Here is a 23,437-nt window from a genome sequence, read left to right on the forward strand (position 1 = left end):
ATGAAAATAATTATCATTAGCAAACTGATCAGAGTCAGAAGCTACTGCTTGAAAGTGCTTTCTCCCAAGGTGAGCATTCCCCCCAGGGAACAATGATCGTTCTTAATTCACTTAGACGTAAAGATAGGCCTTCCCAACCTACAGCTGACATGGGGCTGCTTTGAGTGGGCACTGATGTTTCGCCAGCTCAGGATCCATTTCCCCTTTTACTGATAAACAAAGAGTCGACCCCCCTGGACACTGCAGTCTCCTCATTCTCTGTCCCTTGTTTGGGCAGGGTTGTCTCCACCTTCTGCTCCAAGGGTGGACACGTGACCCAGGCCCGGCCAAACCAAACACTCAGCTCTCAAGGCCGGATGACACAAGACCCAACACTTCCAATCCAGGGACATAATGTTGGCATTTTCAGTGACAAGATCCTCTTTCTGCTGGAAGTGTTAACAGCGAGAGGGCTAGCAATAAGCCTGCCACATTTTGCTAGGTGAAACAGCCAGAGCCTAAAAAAATCAAAGTCTTCGAAGGGAAAGGGAGACGGGAGTGAAACACCTTGAATGGATTAATTATGTGAGCTCCTGGATCCAGCCATGCTTGAATCTATCCTTGGAAACATCAGTTAGGTCACCCAATAAATTGCCTTTCTTAATTAAAGCAATTAAAATTGGAGTTACTTGTAAAGGAAAGAGTCCCAGCCAATACTACTTCTTCACTTTCCAAAGAAGGTCAACCTTTTGACCATGGTACAAATGTAATTTGCAGTCCACTCTGTGCAAATTGAAACCAACACCACACAAATAAGTACTCAATTGAATGTCTGATTAGACTTCTTCCTAGGAAATGAGTAGCATTTGTATCTTGCAGATAGTTCAAGGCTGGTAAACTGCCTGCAGAGACTTCCCGTCCAGGGTCACACGGCCAGTTTATCTCTAAGTGAGTAAGGAGACGTGCCCAGCTGACCACCAAGAATGGTGTTTCATGGCAAAGACACAAAGGAACGTGATGCAGGATGGGATATTGTCTCCTCCTTAGCTGTACAGCCATTTTTTTAATGAGAATTTTTTTAATATTTATTTATTTATTTTGGTTGCCCTGGGTCTTAGTTGTGGCATGCAGGATCTTTTAGTTGCGGCATGCATGCTGGATCTAATTCCCCGACCAGGGATCAAACCCAGGCCCCCTGCATTGGGAGCGTGCAGTCTTACCCACTGCACCACCAGGGAAGTCCCTGTACAGCCATTTTGAAACTTGGGATGTGCATCCTGCCTCAAGGAGACCTGGTGATACAGTTCAGCAACATAAGCTCGTGGGATACACCTGTATTTGTTTCCAGAATCATCTTCTCTATTAAGAAGTATCTGGCTGGTCCAATACACAGCACTCCCACTGGACAGAGGTCTGGACAAGCCTCCTGCAGGGCTGCTGAGCCCCTCGTGTCCAGCCCGGGCATGTTTGTCTCTAGCTTAGGTACAGAATCCATCCATCAGTTGACTCCAAGGCATGACACAAAGGGCAGGAAACAGGCAACTTCACACCAAGGTTACCCTTGGGGAGCTGTCTCTCCAGTGGAGAGTAGCTCTCTGCTAAGGAAGGCATGGCCTTGCTCTAGAGCCCCAGGGTTCTTGGTCACTGCGCCTCTACTGTGCTTGGAAGGCTTCGACGAGCATCCTTATCCTGTGTGGATACTCCTAGCACCGCCAGACCTTCTAGGTTCAGTGGCTCCAGTGGCAGGAGAACTTGAACTCCAGCCTGGACTCTGCTGAGCCTGCTTACTCTGCCTCTTTTGAAACTGACGGTCTTCCCACTCACCCAATGAGTGGGTGCAGGTGATATTCCCAGAGTGGTATATGCGACCGCCAGAACCTGAAGAGGCACACCAGGCACAGTGCCTCTTTCTTAGCAGTAAGCACGCCAAGGTGCCATCTTTTCTCATTCGCCTTATAGGAGATATCCTGCCATGCCCCAGGTCATCAGACCCCATAAGCTTCTTGATGTGACAGGCTCCCAAATATGGGCTTTTCTCTCTCATCCCCTGGCTCCTGTGTGAGCTACTAGGGCATTTCGGGTACTTGCTGCTGGTCAGATCCAATTAGCATTTTGTCATCAATATTATGGAGCAGTATGGTATTGTGTGGAATATCGAGATGTTCGATGATCCCCTTGATCGTGAAAACAGTTGGAAGGATCTAAAGGGCCACTCTATTCCCAGGTGCCTTGGATCTGAGGTATGAGTGCAACGCAAAGTGTACTTCCTGGGTGAAATCCTCTGTCTCGATCTGAAGTTTCCCTCTGTCTTTAGAATCTCATTACCCCCAATGAATCCTAACCCCATCTCTTCCACCTTCCCTTCCAATGCCTTGTTTCAGGTTCATATATGACAAAGCCAAATCCTTTGTATTTACTATTAAAAGCTAAATACACGTTTCCATCTCCCAGGGAAGAGAAAGCATGGATCAGCTGAAACCGAGGTGCAAAAATGATCAGGGAGCTCTGGAGCGCCTCTGGTTTTCATGTAAAATCCATTTTTGCATCTGATGGAGAAATGGTCTCAGTCATCGCTCATCCTGGATTACCCACATCCTTGATGCCATGTACGACAGATCTCACGTTCATTTCGCTCACTGGATGACGGACACATAAGAAGGGATTAACATAAAAGGCCACGTTGCACAGGGAACTTTCTCAGTGTGATTAAATTTTTGGATTAAAGCATACTTGAAGGATTTAAGATGAAACAGTCATTCCAAATGTAAAGGGCTTCTGATGTGGAAGTGGAAATAAACTCTACCAGAATTGAACTTAGCAGTTCTTTGTGTTCGTATATAATAAGAAACAAAACAAAAGAAAGCCAAGTGTGAAGCCCCTTTTCGATATGCTTTTGACAGAGGTCAATATCCATGGAAAATTTTTCAAGTTGGGATTTGCTCTAAGTCTGGAGGAGGAGTGAGGAGAGAGCAGCACGAGGGGCACAGGTACCGACCACGGAGGTCCAGGTTTGGTTTTACTTTCCCTGTGGACCACTGGCCACAAGCCATCACCCCAACCCCACGGGCTGTGTTCGCTTCTTGGACATGGTGCTTCATGGAAGCCAGAGAGCTCCTGCCCTTTCCACTTTCTGTGTTCACGGGAGGCACGTCCATCTGCATGTGTGTGTCACTGACACACAGGCTCCGCGGCTGAAACTACCACCGCGATAGATTCTTCTCCTGCTTCCGCCCAGCTTAGCTGGGAGTCAGAACCTGCGTCGGCAACAAATTGTAAAAGGAATCACGAGCAGGCTCATGTCATCGCCCCCCTTGCTCAGCACCTGCTCTTCAACATCCTGACCTGCTGTTTCAGAAGCATTTTCTTTTAAAATAATGAAACTGCTTATTGGCATTTTTCAGGATCACTAATGCAGCTGTCTCCTCCTGGACCTTGTGATGGAAAAAAAAAAATACAATACGATCTCCCCATTTAGGGGGAGCAGTAACAAGAAAATCTAATTTTATCTTTGCAAAGACATACTCCTGCTGCCACTTTGACCTGAATTATCTACTGGAGAAAGTCTTTGGACTAGAAAGAACGGCTATGTGCAGCTCGAATTCTTTCAATCTGCTTTTTAGCCTATAAATTAGTACATTCGATTAAGAAGGCTATGGGTAGGCAAAGGGGTTATTTTTAATTAACCAGGTAATTAGCTATTTTTCAAATAATTGTTAGACATTCCCAAACTTTTATGGTTTACAAACGCCCTAATTTCAGTTGCATTAATTTTTTGAGATGACACCTAAATCTCTTTCTCTCCCTCTCTCTCTCTCTCTCCCTCTCTCTCTCTCTCTCTCTATCCCTCTGTCTACCCAGACAAACACACTTATACCTATACACTTATTTTACAGAATTAAACCTAGTTTTGATTTAGAGGTTTTAATGTTGCTTGAGATATTACTGGTGGTGTTGTAAAAGTCAGGACTGTTAATACTTTAAACTAGTATTTATGAGATTTCCAATAATGTCATGAAAAATACAATTATATCTCCTTTGTTCCAAATTCAGAGGGTTTTAAATTTTCTTCTCCTGTTCTTCTAAGGAAGGACATCTAGTACTTGGAGAGGCCTTGTGCTTTCCCATGGCTGGTCATTTATATCACATCCAATTCTGTGCCAGGTTCTTAGAGGCGAACCAGCAACCGTTAAGCTTTCCTTTGTTTTTCCACCTTGCATATGGCACAGAGGAAAAATGTCTGGGAGTATCCAGGGCATGGAGCACAAAAAACTAATGATCTATATCAAGGGTGATGAATGTTACAATACTTTTGGCTGCAGAGGGGACCGAATGGAACCAATCTGAATGAACCTGAGAAGGAAGTTATTTGGCTCTATAACTGAATGTCTGCAGGTGGGGTAGATCTGACAGCTGGCTAATCGCAGCTCACTGCTGTCATCAGAAGCACAGGTTCTTCTCTCTCACCTGTTCACAAGGAAGATGCTGCTTCCCTCATCTGTGCACAGCTACATGCTTCCTCAGAATGCCTGTGAAGAGACCTCAGTAGCCTCTAGTAGTTTTCCCAGAATGAGGAACCTCCTTCTCCAGAAGGCTCTAGAAAAGCCTTCCTCACATCCCACTGGCCAGAATTACATCACTCCTTCCTCAACCAATCATGGGGCAAAGAGAAGGAGAGAAAAATCAGGCCACCCCTCGAGTGTGGTGTCCTTTCCCTGTAGCACTTAGACTATGAGATGAAGGGATAAATAAACTGAGCTCCTTTTAGGAAAGGAAAAGGGAAAATATTTGCCAGGGACCAGCCAACAACACCACTCCAGGTGCTGAGGCAGAAATAACGTTATTGCATCTAATTTGAAAAGACAAATGCACCCCTATGTTCATAGCAGCACTATTTGCAATAGCCAGGATGTGGAAGCAACCTAAGTGTCCATAGACAGATGAATGGATAAAGGAGATGTGATGCACGTATATACGATGGAATATTCCTCAGCCATAAAAAAGAATGAAATAATGCCATTTGCAGCAACATGGATGGACCTAGAGATTATCACACTAAGTGAAGTCAGGCAGAGAAAGACAAATATCATATGGTATCACTTATATGTAGAACCTAAAAAAAAAAAAAGATGCAAATGAACTTACTTACAAAACAGAACCAGCCTCACAGACAGAAAACAAACTTATGGTTCCCAAACGGGAAAGGTGGGGAGGGATAAGTTAGGAATTTGGGATTAACAGATACACACTACTATATATAAAACAGATAAACAACAAGGACCTACTGTCTAGCACAGGGAGCTATATTCAATATCTTGTTATAACCTATAATGGAAAAGAATCTGAAAAAGAATATATATATAACTGAATCACTTTGCAGTACACCTGAAACATTGTAAATCAACTCTACTTCAAAAAAAAATAGAAAGAAAAAATGTATTGCAGAAGGGACTCTTCCAGAGCTCTATAAACAAATGGCTAGACCAGGTCCCAAGCCAAATGAAAGCATGGCCCAGGAGGGTAACAGATGGACACGCTGGTGTCCTGCAAAAGGAATGGTGGGGACTGTGGCCAACTGGGATGTGCATGCCTTCCCAGGGCATCCCTATCCAATTAAACAGAGGTGTAGCCCTGCTACCACTCTGACCTGAATTATCCACCAGAGAAATAGTCTTTGGACCAGAAAAAATAGCAATGTGCCGCCTGCCCCATGCCCAGGACCTGTCCCTTCCCTTTCTCATCCAAACCTACATGCCCCTAATGCTTCCCCCCAACCCTATCCTCTCACCCCCCTCTCATCTGTGGTGTGGCACAGACCCACATTCCGCATACCATGTAAATCCCATTCATGGGCCGTTCGGGGTTACCCAGTCGGCAGGCAACCACGTGTGAGCACAGACACTACAAATCGGAACTTTGACACCTTTGTTTTCATTGCTTAGGGCCCTGCCCCAGCTTATACTCAACTTCTGGAACTCAACCCCTTGAATACAATTGAATGATCTGGACAGGCTTTCTCTGCATCTGAATGTACACTTTGCCACTTACGAGGCCTTCATTTTACAGACGAAACATCCCAGGCTCCAAGATGCACATCCACCTCCAAGCGTTTTGTGAAGACTGCATGTGGACTTATGTAAAACACCACGCCCTCCCCTCTGTGCATGTAAGTACCACCACCCACACCGCCTCCCCAGGGTTTAGCACGTGGGCAAAGGGAAAGCAAAGGCTTGAACTGTTCCGTCATTTTCTAAAGAGGTCTCCCCAAGGTCTCCCCAGGGCTCCAGACTCCAGCTGCTTGGGCCTTGGGTGTGGTGTTCTCAGGCTTCTCCCATGAACGCTGTCTCTGAGGCCAGCCTGCCACCCCCGACGTCATCCTCTGCCCTCCCATCATGAGGTTGCTCTAGGGCTGCCCACCAGATGGAAAACCAGAGAGCAGGCTCCCTTTCTGGAACGTTGCTCCCATCACGTCCAGAGCATCCCGGCCCAGGGACGCCTCTCACGGGGACAGGCAATGTGGACAGCACACCTTCTGTCTCCTAACCGCGGTCTGGTACATCCCGGGAGACCTCTGCTGCACGGCTGTATTGACCGTTCTCCACAAGCCTCCCCCACCGCATTCATTCCACGTTTGCTTAGCCAAGGAACAAGACTCCACGATGCAGCCATGCTTGATGCCCTTTGGGTTGAGAAGAAACCTGAAATACACATCATGCCTCCTGCCCCCCTAGCTCCCACAAGAATGGAACCCCCATCTCCCAGACTGCCACGGCTGCTACTGAGGATAATAAAACAAGAAATAAAAGATGTGCATACAGTTTCTAAAACAGTAATTTTTTAAAATCATTCATCCTTTGATTCCCCCCATCCAGTGAGATTACTGGGCAGCTGGTGAGGTACCCATTTTATAAATAAGGACGCTGGGGCAGAAGGAGGAGAAACGACTTGCCTTTCAATCCTCACCGTGAGTGATGGATGGAGTTGGGACTCAAATCTAGGCCTGTTACTTCGGACTACAGTTTTTTTCCATTTTCTATTCCACTTTATCCCCTCAGCTACGAATCCATAAACCATTACTTCACTGCTTCTTCCTTTAATCTCCCTTTGTAAATCAAGAGTAAAGATTCCACGCAAAGCTCTGAACCACGTCCATTTCAGCCTGAATAAAACGCTTCACCGGCGCTTACATCTCGAATTCACTGTGGTCCACACGCGAGTACACACCTTCCGTCCCATTCAAGGTGACCACGTGATCCACAGGCAGCTATTACCCCCCAGAGGATCACGAGGGCCCTCGTATTTGGGGAACAGAGTTACACTTTAGTTTTTATTTTATGAGTTCAAATAAGGGAAAAGTCACGCCAGCTGAACATAAAAGTGATATTTTAAGGAAAACCTGAAATTGTATTTGGCCCTTAATTTTTGCCTCTGGTTCTAACGTGACTTTTCCCTCCAGGTGTTCGGGTAGGACTTTTTCCAAGAAGAAGATCTAAGTGTGAAATTCTTTCAGAGGAGCGGGCCCAGTCTTGGGTCCCACTTGGCAGGAGGGCAGTAGGACGAGGTGACTCCCAGAGGACTTGTGAATGAGTAGGTGTGAGCCGTGTGGCTCACACTCTGGTAGACTTGGAAAAATTAACACGTGGCTGTAAAGCTAAATTAAATGTCAGCTTTGAATAACTCTGCATGGCTATGGAAAGAAAACAAATTAGCAGTGAGCAAGCTTCCAGCTCTCCTCTTAAGAACAATTCTACATTGATGGCGTGTTTTCAGGTTGTACATTGTGATCCCAGCTTTGTCGTTACACAGCCTTCTGAAGGGGGGATGGCTGTGGGCTGAGGCCGGAAATTCACGCTCAGTGTTAGATGCTGACTTGACATCTGGTAAAAGTGGGAGCCCTCAAATGGCCTGAGGGCTCTGAGTCCCCTACCCGCTCCAGCCAAACAACCCTCCTGTCGCCGGGACCAGGCACGGTGCCTGCTTATCCGTGAGTAGTGGGTTTCGGTTCCCTATCAGCCCGTGGAATTATTCAAACCAATTTCATCACTTCATGGGAACCGGGGTCACTCCACCCTCCTGTCACAACAAAGCCTGCCTCTCACAGCCCCTGTGCATTCAGTCTGTTCCCAAGTGCCACCCCGCTGTGGCCCTGCGTGGTGTATGCTGTCCTCCCCGCCCACTCCCCGCAGCTCTGAGTCTATGGGCAGGAAAGTGCCCCACTGATCAGTCTCTTCTTGGTGACCATCGACCATTCGTCACTTCCCCCACGCTTCTTCCTCTAATTCCGCTTTTTCTCCCCATTCCATTACCTATGGCTTTCTTTTCTTGCACAATGATAATTATGATAAATTTGCCAACCACCATACTTCAATTTTTATGGAAGCTGACACACACATGTTATATAATCCACCCTCCGAAGGAAACTACAGGTCGTCCCCTGCAGGTCTCCTAATTGGTCTTTTTTTCCTCTAGCAGGGAGGGTAAGAACAGAAAATGTTCCACCAGAAGGCTTGGGTTCATCCCCTGACTTCTGCTTACTATTTATGTCATCTTGGTCCAGTTATTAAACCTTTCTGGGTCTCAGTTTTCCCACAGACAAAATGATGATAATAATACTCACTGCATAGAGTTATAGTGATATTTTAAAAGGTAATGCGTTACGAGCTTGGCACAGGACTTGGCACAGTTTTCATTCAAGTGCTTACTGCTAGAATGTTTGAACTGGACAGCCCCATCGCCCTAGCTTCATGGTCCTTTCCCAAGGCCTGGGTTCGAATCCCCACTGATGGAAACCTGGAGACATACACTCACTGCACATACACAGCTCTGCACCTCCACTGTCCTTCCCCTCTCTAGATTGATAGAGGATCTCATCCATGGTTTCTAAACCTACATGAACGTAAGAACCATCTGTCAGTCTTTAGAGATGCACAGATGCTGGAAGATCACTCCTGTCTCAGCATCACTCAGTCTCCAAGGATAGCAATGTGCAGCCAGGATGAAGATACCCTGGGCTGACCCAGGTTCATTTCCGCACCAATGTCCATGAGTCTGTTATCCTATATTCTATTTCCGTCTGACTGTCTGAAATCCAGTCATTTCATAACCGGTGGGTGATATGAAAGCCAGTGGCCCTGTACACAAAAATAATTAAATGCTGCCTGATGAACTTGGATATAATTCTCAAGAATATTCCCTGGACTAGAAATGAAACACTTTGACTGGAGAGAGTAGGTTTTAACTCAGCCGCTGGGGAAAAAGAAACAGGAATTGCAAACAAATTCCCAATTCCCAAATTCCCCTTCAGGCCCAGAGAGGAAACTTAGAGAAGCAAGTGCTTATTTATGAAGGAGTTTTCTGTAATAATCGTATAATTTCTGCCTCATGCACAAAAGACTCTGAAAAGATAGCCAAGTTGTTTGAGGTCTCTTCTATGTAAGATGGATTTAGATACCTATAAATCTCCTAGACATGACCAGACAGCATCAATAAACTTGAATGATGGCCCAGCACTAACATAATTAAGAAGAATTAATCCTCCAGACTCGGCAGCAGTAGGTGTGTTGTCCGTAAGAGCCTTGTCAGCACTTCAAATATTTCTCAGCTGACAAAGATTGGACATTTGGGAAGACAAAATAGATGTGTCTTGTCACACACAATCTGACAAGATCTCTAAGATGAATCAACCTCCCTACCCTGGGGAAAAAAAGAAAAAGAGTGTTAGGAAAGCAGAGAGTGGGCAAAGCTTATGTCCCCAGACTCTGGAAGTCAAAGGAACATTAACTTCACAAATAGAGCTGATAAGGAAATGACCCAGAGTGAATGCCTGTTTTTGGGGAACAGACCTGGTCCATGACAGCGCTACTCAAAGCGGCTTGCTGACAGTGCCAGTTTGCAAAACCTTCCAGTTCATGAGGAGATAAGGAGTTTGTGCCAGAATATGTCAACTACATCACTAAATGCACTAAAAGTTCAGCTAACTTTTTTTTTTTTCCTGGCAAGAAGCATTGCATTGCTTTACTGTTTGATGCAAACTCCTGATCCCATCAAGGACGGGAAGTCCTTGCACTTGGTGGAGTGACCCCTGGCCTCCCTGTAGTGGAGGCTGTGATTTGCTGTCCTGCTCTCCTTTCCAGGACAAGGCATTTACTCCTCTGTCTGGATGGAGTATTAGCTGCTCACGACTCATGGTTAAGAGAATCTCCAGGAGTTATTCTAGACCAGGATTTCCCTCTTCTGCTCTGTCAGACTCCATCATCTGCTCCCAAGCACTCTTTCCTGCACCAAGTCTCAAATCATTTATAAAACAGCTCCTTTCGGGCTTCCCTGGTGGCTCAGTGGTTAAGAATCCGCCTGCCAATGCAGGGGACATGGGTTTGAGCCCTGGTCCGGGAAGATCCCACATGCCGCGGAGCGGCTAAGCCCGTGTGCCACAACTACGGAGCCTGTGCTCTAGAGCCCGTGAGCCACAGCTACTGAGCCCGCGAGCCACAACTACTGAAACCCGCGCACCTGGAGCCCGTGCTCCACGAAGAAAGAAGCCACCGCAATGAAAGCCCGCGTGCAGCAACGAAGACCCAATGCAGCCGTAAATTAATTAAATAAAAATATTTTTAAAAACAAAACAAAAAAACCGGCTCCTTCCTCTCTCCCTCCAGCTGTGTGTGTGTGGGGGGAATTTTGGTGGGGGAGTGTCAAGGGGATGAGAAGGTGGTACTTTTAAGGTCTCCAGGCCTAGTTCCTGGGAAAGACGTACACCCCAAAACTAAAATCTGCTGCCACCTTTTGGTGAAACAGAAAAATAAAATTCTTTAAAATAGAGAAAATGTATTTCCTGTTAAGATTTTGAAGAAGAAGAAAAAAAAAAAAGTTGAGTACCCTAGAACAATTAATATACTTTGTACTGTAGACTGTGGTTTTGGTCACTACTTCTGACGCTGTGAATATTAACATCAGTTCGGGGAATGAATTTTAATATTAATAAAGAAATATTCAACTTAACCAAATACCTGACAGGATTCCTCATTGACTATTGTAAGGAGGGTAGACAGCTAGAAAGATGAACAGATTTAGGTACCTTTCAGAGCAAGAAAGAACAGAAGTGTCTAACAATTCTTCAGTGTGTGTGCAGAACAAGCTCCGTGCTGCCTCCCGTGGAAGGCAGGTGTGAACACACTGCGTGTGCCCACCTTCCCGACACAAGTCTCCTCGCCCAACTGCACACCCAGAGCGCAATCCTGGACCAGCATTTTCCTCTCAAAGTCCAATCACCACCGTATGACTTACCCAGACAAAGACCCCAACTGTTGTCAACAGGTGTCTGGGCTAGGATATTTCTTTTTTATTCAACAACCAAAAATTACTTTATTGCCATTGCAAAATATCCATTCATGTCTTCTGAAAATGAAATATCTTTTACTTACAATGTTGTGTTTAATTTCTGCTGTGCAGCAAAGTGACTCAGTTATTCATATATATATATATATTTTTTCATCTTATTTTCCAATATGGTTTATCACAGGATATTAAATATAGTTCCCTGGGCTCGGATATTTCTGATGCGTGGTGTCAGAGACCTCCCTGTGTCATGTTTAATTGAAATATGCCTAGCGCTACGCCTGAAATTCAGCTAGAGATCAATCAATAGTTATTGAATAAGCGAGTGTGAATATGCATGGTATTTTGAGAACTAAAGACGGAGCTGGGAGGGTTTTTGTAAAGTTGGAGCGGGTGGGGGGAAAGATCACCTGAGGAAAGAGGGGAAGCAGTGAAAAAAGGTGACTCTGAGATGTCAGGCAAAAGCCATGCTGTCCCCGCAGAACACCCAAGGGCAGAGTCAGGCTCCCAGCCCGTCCCCATACCAGCCCCGAGCTACTGCAGCACTGTGGAGGGCGTTATACCCCACAGACCCAGGGAAGGTGGTGCTCCGGCAGAGCATGTGATTGAGAGCTGCTGTGGGGAAGCATTTCATTCAAGGGCTCCCACAAGGATGTAAACACCTCACCGCCGTCTCTGCCTTCATGGTCACATGGCGTTCGCTCCCCCTGCATCTCTTCCCATCGTCCTCCCTCTGTGCTTGTCTGTCTCTTTGTCCATAATCTACCCTTTTTATAAGGACATCAGTCATAGTGGACTCGAGCCCACCTGAATGACCTTGTCTTAACTTGATGACATCGGCAAAGACCCTATTTTAAATAAGGTCACATTCTGAGGTGGGGGATAAGGACGGAGCCAGCCTCTACCTGCCCCAGAAAGGGGGAAACTAGAAAGTCGCAGAGACAGGATTTCAGATGAAATAACCCCCTAACCCACACCCTTTGCATTATCCTATGCTTCCTCTCACAACTATTTTGCCAGAATTGAAGCTTTCTCTAATCTTTCTTTCCTCTTAAGGAATATTTTAGTGTTAAGTCTCTGACCTGGAATCATGACGTTGCTTCGCTAAGCTCCAGGGCAGCTGTCTGTAAATGCCCGTACTATGCTTTTTATGAATTTCTCCAAGACACAGGCACTTTGCCCCAGGTTCTCTCTGCTCATAATCTGTCCTCAAAATAACATTCCTCTCATTGTCTCCTCCACCTTCCAAGCAATGGAAAGTAGAGCAAAGTTAAGTCAGAAATCGAGCTGCCTAAAATCACAATCACAGTGATCAACTTGGTATTACGACCGCAGACCAAAATTCACTGGGAAGAAAAGTCCCGAAACCTCTAGACAAGACTGTCAAAAATTATTGACTCCATCTCCCTAGAGGGCATTCAGCCGGACGCTACCACTTGTCTAGCCAACGTGGGTCCACCACCTTCCTTGCACACACGCAAAAAAAAACTGCATTGGTGAAGAAGTATGCTGGAAAGCGCTCTGTTTACACACCCTCGGAAGGAACAAGGTAATCTCTCATTCGCACGACTACACTGTAAATATATTAGAGCTTGTCATGTCGTAGCAGAATGACAAATGAGATTTAGCGATATTCCTGGTGACGAATGCCACGGTTGAGAATCAGTTGTAAAGAGCTCTCTTGGTAGCCTGGAGCCAGATATTATTATCTTCTTATGAATTCAAGAACTCCAAGAATAAAAGCTTAATGTATGAATAAGCTTTGTTCCTGCCATGATTTGATGGATACGAGGGACAGCGTCCTTGAAATGGATTATTATTTTTTTACTATAGGGTAAGTGAAATCTCGGTAAAAGACAAAATCTCTCCCCACCTCGCCTGCACTTGCTCCACCCTCACGCTTACACACATGGACATGCCCTTGAGAGATCTGCAACTAACCAAAGGAGGGAACCAAGAGGTTACAGCCGTCTGACAGTGTCTAACAGTGGGAGGTTGAGCTGCTTCAGCAGGTGGCCACTGTGTAAGAGCAGAGATAAATGCTGTGAGTCTGAGGTGTGAGCTGTGAGATGGATAGACTTGGCCACAACCTCATCTGTCACCCGGCTTCACACACCTCCACACTAGTTAGAGGTCCTGATATCAGTGTCAGCCCGAGTTCTGCATATTCCTCTTACCTCCGTGTACGGCTCTTCTAGAAAATGGCCACACGTCCCTTTAGGAAGGGGCCAGGGAATATTATTTTAAATATGGGCAGAGAAATGACAGAGTCCTTCTTCAAAGGAACTCAGCTTTCCATTCGATCTAAGCATGAGAGTTGGCTCAGATACAGAAATTTGGTGAGGGATCAAAGTATTTCATCAACACTTTGATGTTTTTCTGATCACAAAAGTCAAGCAGGATAGTCAGCACCTACACGTCTTGTCCTAAGATAATCATGAGTTACTGGCCAGCACTGCAGATTTCTGTGGGTCAGAGAATCTTGAAAAAGTCCAGCCTTTTTTCATCACCAGAGCCCCCTGGGGGTTGGGATCCTTGGTCACCTGTTCAGCCTTGTGGCCTATTATGCTATGTACATCCACTAGCTTCTAACACTTAAGAAATGCTTCTTGCCTTCTGTTTTTCCGGAATCCTATCATCCTATTGACCACAGGCAGCCCAGCTCCTTGGCAATATTTTCTACTGTCAATGTTGGCCTACAGAGGACAGCCACCACTGGCTTCTCAAAGATGCTGGTGGTTCCCTCGCTCATGCCGTCTTTATCACCATGGTGAATGAGTGTCCTCTGCGCTTGTTTAGGGAACAAGAATCAGATTTCCTTCTCATGCAATAAATCCACTCCCATTGCACACTTCCCCGAGCCCCCTGAGCTGTCCTGAGAATCCCTGGCAAAAGACTTCTGGAATCTCTCATTTACTGCGTTCCTCCTCACATTCAAACCTCAAGGAGTCATCTCAACTGTATATCAGGACCAGCTCCAAGAGTTCCTGCCAGTAATCTCAGCTGTGAATCACAGAAGGATGCTCCCACATTCATCAACTTGCCACTTTTCACCTTGTATTCGATCCTTCCCACCATCACCTTCAATATCCATCCCCACGCATTCTCTTGCTTCCTATCAGTTCCTATCACCCAGTCCTACAAATTTTCCACTGAGTAGGCAATCTTCCCATAGGAGAAACTGTATTTCTCCAGTTGGACTATACTGAACCCTGATTCAGCTATTATTGATCTGGAGACAATGAGGGAGACGGGAACAGATTTTGAGGGAAAGCATCATCTTCAAGGCATCAGCCTAGCTAAGCTCTCGGCATGGTCTCCACGTCGCGGTTGAAGCACCCTCTGGTAAGAGGGGCTACACTGCTTTTTCCTGCCTGGAGGCTTCAGGAGGACCCAGGAGTTCGAAGTGGAAGAGGAAGTGGGAGCTACATGAGGAGCAGAGGGTCCTTTACAGGAGACCCACATCACTCAGAACTGGGGGAACACTGTCCTGGAGCACGAAGTCAATCAGGTTTTATCGCCAACCACAACAACATAATCAGCCGATGTGTTAATTAATTTACCCCACTGAAACATCTTTCCCCAAACATCAAACATGAGTCGGGAACCACCCCAAATGTACCTTTCAAGTTTCAGTATTCAAGTTCTCATACAGTTCAAGCCTTTGCAGGAAACGTTCATCCTTATCGTTTTTCAAATGAACCCAAAATACGAGAAATTCATCACACTGCTATCTTAAGTGCTCTAACTGGGTTTTCCTTTCTGTCACTAGCCCAGGAGAGTGGCCCAGCAACAGACAGATCAGCAAGGCAGTAATTCTCAGGGCAGCCTCGCAAAGCCACCTCCATGGCCACCGAGAGACAGAGGGATAATGTGCAGAGAAGGCGTGATAATTCTCTGGCTGTCACAGGCTCACGGCAGGCAGCAAGAGCAAAGACCGGGATATGTATGGTCTTTACTCCCGACAGGCAGGAATATCAGTGCTATTAACGTGCCGCTGTGTTGGGTGGGGACACTGGGGGCTGGATGGAGAGTCATTTGTTAAGGGCTCCATTTAATCTCCTGTCAGCCCATTAGCATATTTAAACAGTTTTCATCTGGCTCCATCACTCATTAAAACTGCTGACAAGGATGGAAAGTTCTGCTTCGTGGGGTGAAACATGGCAAACAATATGGATATCAACTGATATATTGCAGGGCAGGTGTGAGTCTATGGAACCGGAGAGCCGAACCCCACAGGTGAGACATTACAGAGCCAGACCTGCATCACTTTACAGGGTGAGCACCGTCGCCCCCTGGGCATGCACCACTCACATGCACACAGCATCTGACCCGCTGTGAAAGGTCACATGACTTATTGATACAGAATATCTTTACTAGACCTTCACGCCTCCATGTATATAGCAATTCACAGTTGTTGAGATCTTTTCTTATCTGTTGTTTCCCTTTATCGTCACAAAAAGAGAGGCAAGTGCAGTAGCCTTTGACAGATCAGGGAACTGAGGTTCAAAGCTGCAGTGACTTTCCCAAGGTGAAATGTTACTTTCTCCTCATTCTGTTCCTCCTCCTAACCTTCCTTCGTCTTTTTCATGGTCATTCTCTCCATCTTCATGATCATTTCCTTCTGCCTTTAATTATATAAAGAAGTCCTACAAGTCAATATCAAAAAACAATTTGATTTAAAAATGGATTATTTCGGGCTTCCCTGGTGGCACAGTGGTTGAGAGTCCGCCTGCCGATGCAGGGGACACGGGTTCGTGCCCTGGTCCAGGAGGATCCCACATGCCGCGGAGCGGCTGGGCCCGTGGGCCATGGCCGCTGAGCCTGCACGTCTGGAGCCTGTGCTCCACAACGAGAGGCCGCAACAGTGAGAGGCCTGCGTACCGCAAAAAAAAAAAAAAAAAAAAAGAGGATATTTCTCCCAGGAAGTTGGACAAACTGCCAACAGACACATGAAAAAATGCTCAGCATCACTAATCATCAGGGAAATGCATATCAAAACCACAGAATCACCTCACAGCCGTCAGAATGGCTATCATCAAAAAGACAACAAATAACAAGTGCTATCCAGGATGTGGAGAGAAGAGAACCCTTGTGCACAGCTGGTGGGAATGTAAATTGGTGCAGCCACTATGGAAAATGGTATGGAGGTTCCTCAAACAATTAAAAATAGAACTACCATATGACCCAGCATTTCCACTCCTGGGTATTTACTGGATGTAAACAAAAACACTAATTTGAAAAGATTGCATCCCCATATTCACTGCAGCATTATTTACAGTAGCCAAAATGTGGAGGCAACCTAAGTGTCCATCAACAGACGAATGGACAAAGAAAATGTGGTATGTATATATACAATGAAATATTACTCAGCCATAAAAAAGAATAAAATCTTGCAATCTGCAACAACTTGATGGACCTAGAGGGTATTATGCTAAGTGAAATAAGTCAAACAGAGAAAGACAAACACCATATGATCTCACTTATATCTAAAAACAAAACAAACAAACAAAACAAAATGAAAACAGACTCATAGATACAGAGAACAAATGGGTGATTGCCAGAGCAGAGAGGGAGGAGGAGATGGGAGAAACAGGTGAAGGGAAGAGGTGCACACTTCCAGCTATGAAATAAGTAAGTCAGAGGTACGTCACATAGAGCAGAGGGAATATAGTCAATAGCACGGTAATAATTTTGTATGGCGACAGATGCTTTCTAGATTTATTGCGGTGATCATTTCGAATCCCTACATCGTACGTCTGAAACTAACATAATATTGTACATCAACTATACTTCCATTTAAAATATAAATAAATAACTATGACTACAATAATAGCAGAAGAAAGGTATCTGCACGTCCTAAGAAGTTCCTGAGCTGGCAGCACCTGAATAATCTCTCTTATTTGCAGCACAAGACCCTACGTGGGTTCTCATCCACTTTCCACCATACATACCCCTCCCAAGTCTCCTCTGACAATGGAGGAACTTATCTAAACCCCATGAGATGGTCATTTCATCTTCTCAAGGAGCTTTAGGAGGGTCTCACAGCTGTTGCTCATCTCAAATTCTTAGTGTGTAGACGGTGCCCAATGACTGAGTGACCAGGAGAAGGTTTGCTCAGTTGAGTCTCAGGGAGATTCTGGTCCATCTGGTCACATTTCATTCTGAATATAAACTAAATATAATACATATAAATATATCACCTCCTTGTGTTCTGTCTTATTTTCCCCATTCTTTGCCCTAAATCATGGACTTACATCTTACCTACTAATTTAGCTAAATATGTTCTTACTCTAATGAAATAGATTGTCTTTCATTTCAGTATAACCTAACAAGAATTAGGAATGTGAACATAAAACTAGATTGAAAAAGTAAGTATCTTTTATCAGTCTTTTTATTAGTAGGATTATTATGTATGAGATATAACCTATCTATAGTAGGCAGCTTGGTGAATTTTGCATAAGTGTGTGTGTGTGTGTGTGCACGCGTGTGTGTATTCACCATCCCGATCAAGATTCAAAGATACTTCCAACACCTCAAAAGCTCATTCATGCTCCTACCCAGTTAATATCCTCCCACCAAGTTAAACATTATTCTGAATTCCATCCCCATACTGCAGTTTAACAGGTATAAATGGAATCACAGAGTGTGTCCTCTTTTGTGTCTGGCGTCTTTGTCTCGTCACTACGTCTTTGAGATACATCCAGGTTATTGTACATATTGCTAGTTCATTCTTTCTTATTGTAGTTGTCTGTTGCATGTGTATATCATAACTTTCCATCCTTTCTGCTGTTGGTAGGCATCTGGGGAGTTTCTACTTTTTGGCTGTTAGAGATATAACTACCAGCTTTCTTGTATGTGTCTTTTAGTTGACATATGCAATCATTTCTTTTGAGTATATGCCCAGGACTGGAATTGCTGAGTCATAGGGTAATTATATGAGAGGGTTTCAAAAATACTGTTCTCAGTCGGGTGCCTTGGAGAAAATTCCCATTGCACATACTCTAAGAGAAGTAGCCTCCCATTCAATCCTAAAAGGTCTCCAGGGTCTAGAATTTTTTCATATTAATAAGGGCATCTCAGAAGCAAAGAGAGCTGATGGAAAGAAAAACATATCCTTTGCATCTGATCACTTAAAAGTAGAGCAAGACTACCCTTTATTCTATAAAGGCAAAAACTGAGCTCATAGATGTTCCAAGATCACAATTTAGCCAACCCAGTAAGCACCGATTTTATCCACTGGCTGCTGGCTCTGTGCCGAAGTTCAAACTGGGGAGAAGACCATATTTTATAGCCAGTTAAATTCCAATGTAAAGAGTTTTATTAACTAGACATTCCCCAAAACTCAGACTGTACAAGGAAGCAAGTAAAAATCAAAAGCAATGGATTTTGATCTTCCCATTATTTAAAAATTTTCAGGACACTGGTTGGCAGCCTCCACATCCTGCTCATAGGTTAACTCCTCTGGGTCTGGAATCCAGTCCTCTGTTTACTGCCTGCTTCCAGGCCCAACCAAACCTCCCTTTCTGCTCTGACTTCTGCCTGCTGTTTCCCATGGAGTCTCCCAGGCTCACCTATCCCACCCAAGGGCATCTGTCTAGACCCCAGATTCTGTACTAGCACGTGGCAGGTGCTCTGTCTGATAGCACTGGGTCTCTTCTTCCCAGAGATCAAAAGGGATGGGGGTGGAGAAGTTTATATGAAGGTAACCAGGAGTCTGCAATGAAAGCCAAGAGGACTAAGGATCCATAGCCTGTAACACCTGAGGGCAGGTAGGCAGACAAAACCACAAAATTATACCAATGAATAAACACATGTTGCAGAAGCGTCCCCAAGCTTCTTATCTTATTGATTTCTCTGGAAACAAAGTCAGAGAGAACCAGTGTCTCACTGGGATCTATTCTTTCCAACAATATCATGGAACTATTGTTAACTCGAGGACACGCCACTGAATGATAATCATGGTACAGCAGTTCCAGTAGAAATCATGGCATTTAGGGAAAACATTCTATTGACTGTGATTTCCACTGGGTCCCCAGAATTGATTAATATTATCATAACTAAAAAGGATTTTTTTCCCTAAGAATTTCCTGCTGCTTCTAATGAAATCCAACACAACCTTAGGACACGGGGAAGAAAATGAACGAGAACAGGATTTGTTCCAAGAATAAAAGCTGCCGGGTACAAAAGACAAGCACATGTTGAGCATCGCTTTGATGGCAGGACTGAGTCGCTGCCCAGCTTGACCGGGGCCACCAGGACCTGACATGGGTGTCACCAGGAGATGCTCCCATTTCCACACCTGCACTACTTCACCTCCCACTCACAGCCTGGCTGAAACTGCCCATCAGTGACTCTACTCACCTGGAAAGTCTGTCCTACAGAAACTTTCTCCAATACTGTCCTTCAGTTCTGTGCATCTGTCATTTGTTTCAGTGCCATGATGTGCCAGACACTGGGTCCACAAACGTGGTGAGAGCCTCAGAGGGGTCCACTGCGAGAACAGGCTGCCGAGAGGTTCTTAATGGGCTGAGAGCCTCTTCTTTGGGCTCCCAGAGCTCCCAGACCACCTGCCTTTACATTCGCCACCTTGTTTTGATGGTGCCTTGAGCTGACCTTAAAGCAGGTAATTCCCTAATGGGTGTCCTTCACTCCATTAACCAGTGCGACTAAAAGCCAGGGCCAGGCCCACTCGGGCTGTCCTCCCTCTGGTGGGAAATCAGGAGTGTCCTGAAGATGTCTCCCTGGTCCTTACTACTGCTCCTCTGTGAATTCCAGGGGCACACAAGATGGTATCTCACCCTTCAAGGATTTAAGGTCTCTTTCTTGTTGCCCTCAGAAGCCTTTGACATGAGCAAGAACCAGATATTAAGTTTTCACATGGTTACTTTATATATTAGGTTGAGAATTTACCCTTCTTTTTCCAAATCAAATTATACACAGGTGTTAGTCAACATAGGCTAGGCTATGCTGAAGTAACAAAAAAAATCTAAACTCTCATTAGCTTAACACACAAAAATGTATTTGCTTCTATATAAAATCCTCTGTGGGTGTGGGCCACAGTCCAGGGAGCTGTCCTCCAAGCAGGGACCCAGCAGTCTCAGCTGCTTCCATCCAACTCAGCACAAGACCCTCAGAGTCCTGGATGAGGGTACAACAGGAAAGCTTAAGGGGCACTGTGTCACCCTGGAAATGACATGCATCACTGCAAGTGACAGTTCATTGGCTAGAACTAGTCACATGGCCCTGCCTGACTGCAGGGAGTCTGGGAAGTACCATCTTCCATGAGCTCAAGAAGGACCGCATTGGATATTGGTGAGCATTAGTGTTGCTATGACAGCCATGTTGCCCCGCCAAGCTCACACATGGATATAGCCCCCAAAATGCACGCCAGCTAATACGATACCCCCAGTCTGCTACTACCAGTAACATTTAACAAGGTCCAACCCTCCCACTATAAAGCCCGGGTCTTGTTCCCACGAAGAACCTTCTTGTGTGTGTGAAATTTATTTTTTAATTTTTTTAGCAGCAGCTTGCAGGATCTTTTCTCCCCAACCAGGGATTGAACCCAGGCCCTCGGCAGTGAAAGCGTGGAGTCTTAACCACTGGACTGCCAGAGAATTCCTCCCATGAAGCATTTAAGATTCTTGAAGTGAACTTCTCCTCCCATGAATTTCTTCCTTTTCCCATTCTCTGTAAGTCATTATTCTATTCATTTCAGCCAGAGGATTGTCACTCAGGTCTCGGGGTAGAAACTGAGCTCCTTCTGCAGCCACTGTAGCCCCAAGAACTGATGTCTAATCAACTCTGAATTTAAATTATGTCAATGCTCAGTCTTCTAGGCACTATTGTCAGGGCCCTTCCATTCAGAACTGTGTGATGCCTCAATACCACTAAAGGACACCTTTTAGGTTTTCCAAACTAAAATTAAAACAGTACTTAGACAAGTGAAAACATACAATACTGCCATAGATTAGGACATCCCTTGCCTTCCCTGTAAATTTACTCTGTAAATTTTGTATCTGAATTTTCAAATCCCTGGAGAGGTCTGCCGCGCATCACGGTCACTATGGAAACAGCAGGCTGAGGAAGCAGAGGAGATGAACTACTCTCTCCACTCTGGGCTGCGCTCATCTGTACTGTGTCCTTCGGCCCCACTGCAATGAGGCAAGAGTGTTCCATGTTATACACTGTCTTATAAGGAATCCCTGCGTGGATTTTTTTTTGAAGGACAGTTGAAGAAGAGACATATCTGGTAACGTTTAACAGGAAGCTTCAGGGAAGAGTGGACTAAATCTCTCCAAAAAACATTGATCACATGTGACCCCTCCCCTTGGACCCCTCTGAAAAGAGGCTGGCGACTCCTTCCCCAGAACCCACTCTTTTCCTTCTCCTGCACTTCCCTTCATCACTGCTTCTGAAAGAGATGATGCCTTACAGCAAATGCCAGATTACTGCTGTAAACTGTAATGCTATACAAGAACAGATCAAATTTGTGGAATGCCTTTTGTGAGATGATCCAAAGGGTTCTGTATAATGGCTATAAAACTGTGAAACACACTGTGGAACAGATTTAATTTTTAAAGCAGCTGAAAATATATATTAATGATTTCCCATCATTATTACTCAACAGAGGTCTTTAGCAATACTAATAAAATGACTCTACCTACAATTATTTCCAACCGAGTGTTTCTTCGTGGAATTCAATCTGATCTTATAGTATGTAATTGGCCAATCAAGGTAATGTTCTGAAGGGGGAAGAAACATGGGGATGTTTCAGCCAAAGAGCCATCTGCTTTCGTCATTAGCTGCTGCTTCTTCCTTCACCACCTGCTCAGCCTTCAGCTGCTTCACTCGGCTTGGATTTGCTTACAGTGATGCATCGTCTGAAGATCATTAAGGTAATGCAGATTGGATGGAAATTTGTCCCCGGTAGACAAGGCAGGTGGATCTAGGCCTACCGCGTAATTGCCATGCGCAAATTTCCCATCTATTCTTTAAGATCCAATTCGAGTCCCTACCCTCACCTGGCAGAGGCAGTGATGCTTCCCCCACACGCTCTCTGATCTCCCCACCGGTTCACTGCCATGCCTTTGATGTCGCCGACTAGAACCCAGCAGAGCCAGGGGCAGCCTCACCCGCTGTGTGGGGTAACAGACTTGACTGGGCAAACAGTCCAGGGAGTTGTGCCAATGCACTGTGCAGGTTTCGGAGGCTGGGAGTCTGTCCTATAGGGCAACCGCAGGGGCAGTTTTGTCGGCGGGGTTACCAGCAGACAGCCTGGGAGCAGGCGGTCTGAGATGCAGAGCTGTCCGCTACGGGAGCTATTTTGGAAACACCCAAGAATATTGGGGCTCAGAGAAATTGCAGACCCTCTTCCCAGGGAACGAGACCCCCAGTGTTGTGGGAAGCTGAGTGGAGTGCAACGCCCCCAGTGGGAAATCAGGGAGCCCTGGTCCAGCGGGCTTACGGTCCAGGCACCCCAGATTCACTGCCCCACAGTAATATGCACTCGAGAAATATGCCGAGTGACTAAACGCCTGGAAGAGAGTGGATACGTCCAAGTAGAGCTACAGGAGGAAGCATCAAGGCACCAGCCTGAGGTCCACGGCTGGTGGTCACTGGGCAAGACACACACAGCCAGACCAGAGGCCGGCCGGCTTGGACAGGACACAGCCTGGGAGCAAGGGCCCTGGTTGTAACCAGTGACCCCCGTCCCCTGGTGATTGGCCGCAACCACCAGGCCTGGTCCCAGCACCCGCCTCAGTCTCCTACGCTGTCTCACCCCCACCCCACGCTCCCCTACACCTCCTGAACCCCTCCCGTGCCCAGCCCACTGCTGCCCGTGCACAGACATCCCTGATATTCACTAATGCGCGCTTCTAGCCCCAAACAGCCCCGTTCCTTCTGCCCCGGGCAGACCACTCCTCCTGGGCTCTCCCGTCCTGCCTTACCGAGGATGGCCATCACCTCTCGAGTGCTGCACTTCTCCTGCCTGAAGGACACCTCCATCTCCTGCACCTGGACCCACACCCCCCCAGAGGCATGCCCAGGCTCATCTCCGACAGCCAAGAGTCAACCCACTTCCAGTTAAACAGTCAGTATCTTTTTATGTCCATGCCCAACA

General features: G+C 45.8%; 1 protein-coding gene across 1 annotated transcript in view; it reads right to left on the reverse strand.

The window, feature by feature from the left end:
* Nucleotides 1–17,342: 17,342 nt before the first annotated feature.
* LOC101289752 (actin related protein 3B) overlaps nt 17,343–23,437 on the reverse strand; it is a 176,149-nt gene continuing 170,054 nt past the window's right edge. The window contains exon 13 of the transcript XR_007479398.1: nt 17,343–17,485. The gene's annotated coding sequence lies outside the window, so the exon portion shown is untranslated. The remainder of the gene's footprint in view (nt 17,486–23,437) is intronic.

Source organism: Orcinus orca, chromosome 9 (genome assembly GCF_937001465.1).
Source record: "Orcinus orca chromosome 9, mOrcOrc1.1, whole genome shotgun sequence".
NCBI lineage: Eukaryota > Metazoa > Chordata > Mammalia > Artiodactyla > Delphinidae > Orcinus > Orcinus orca.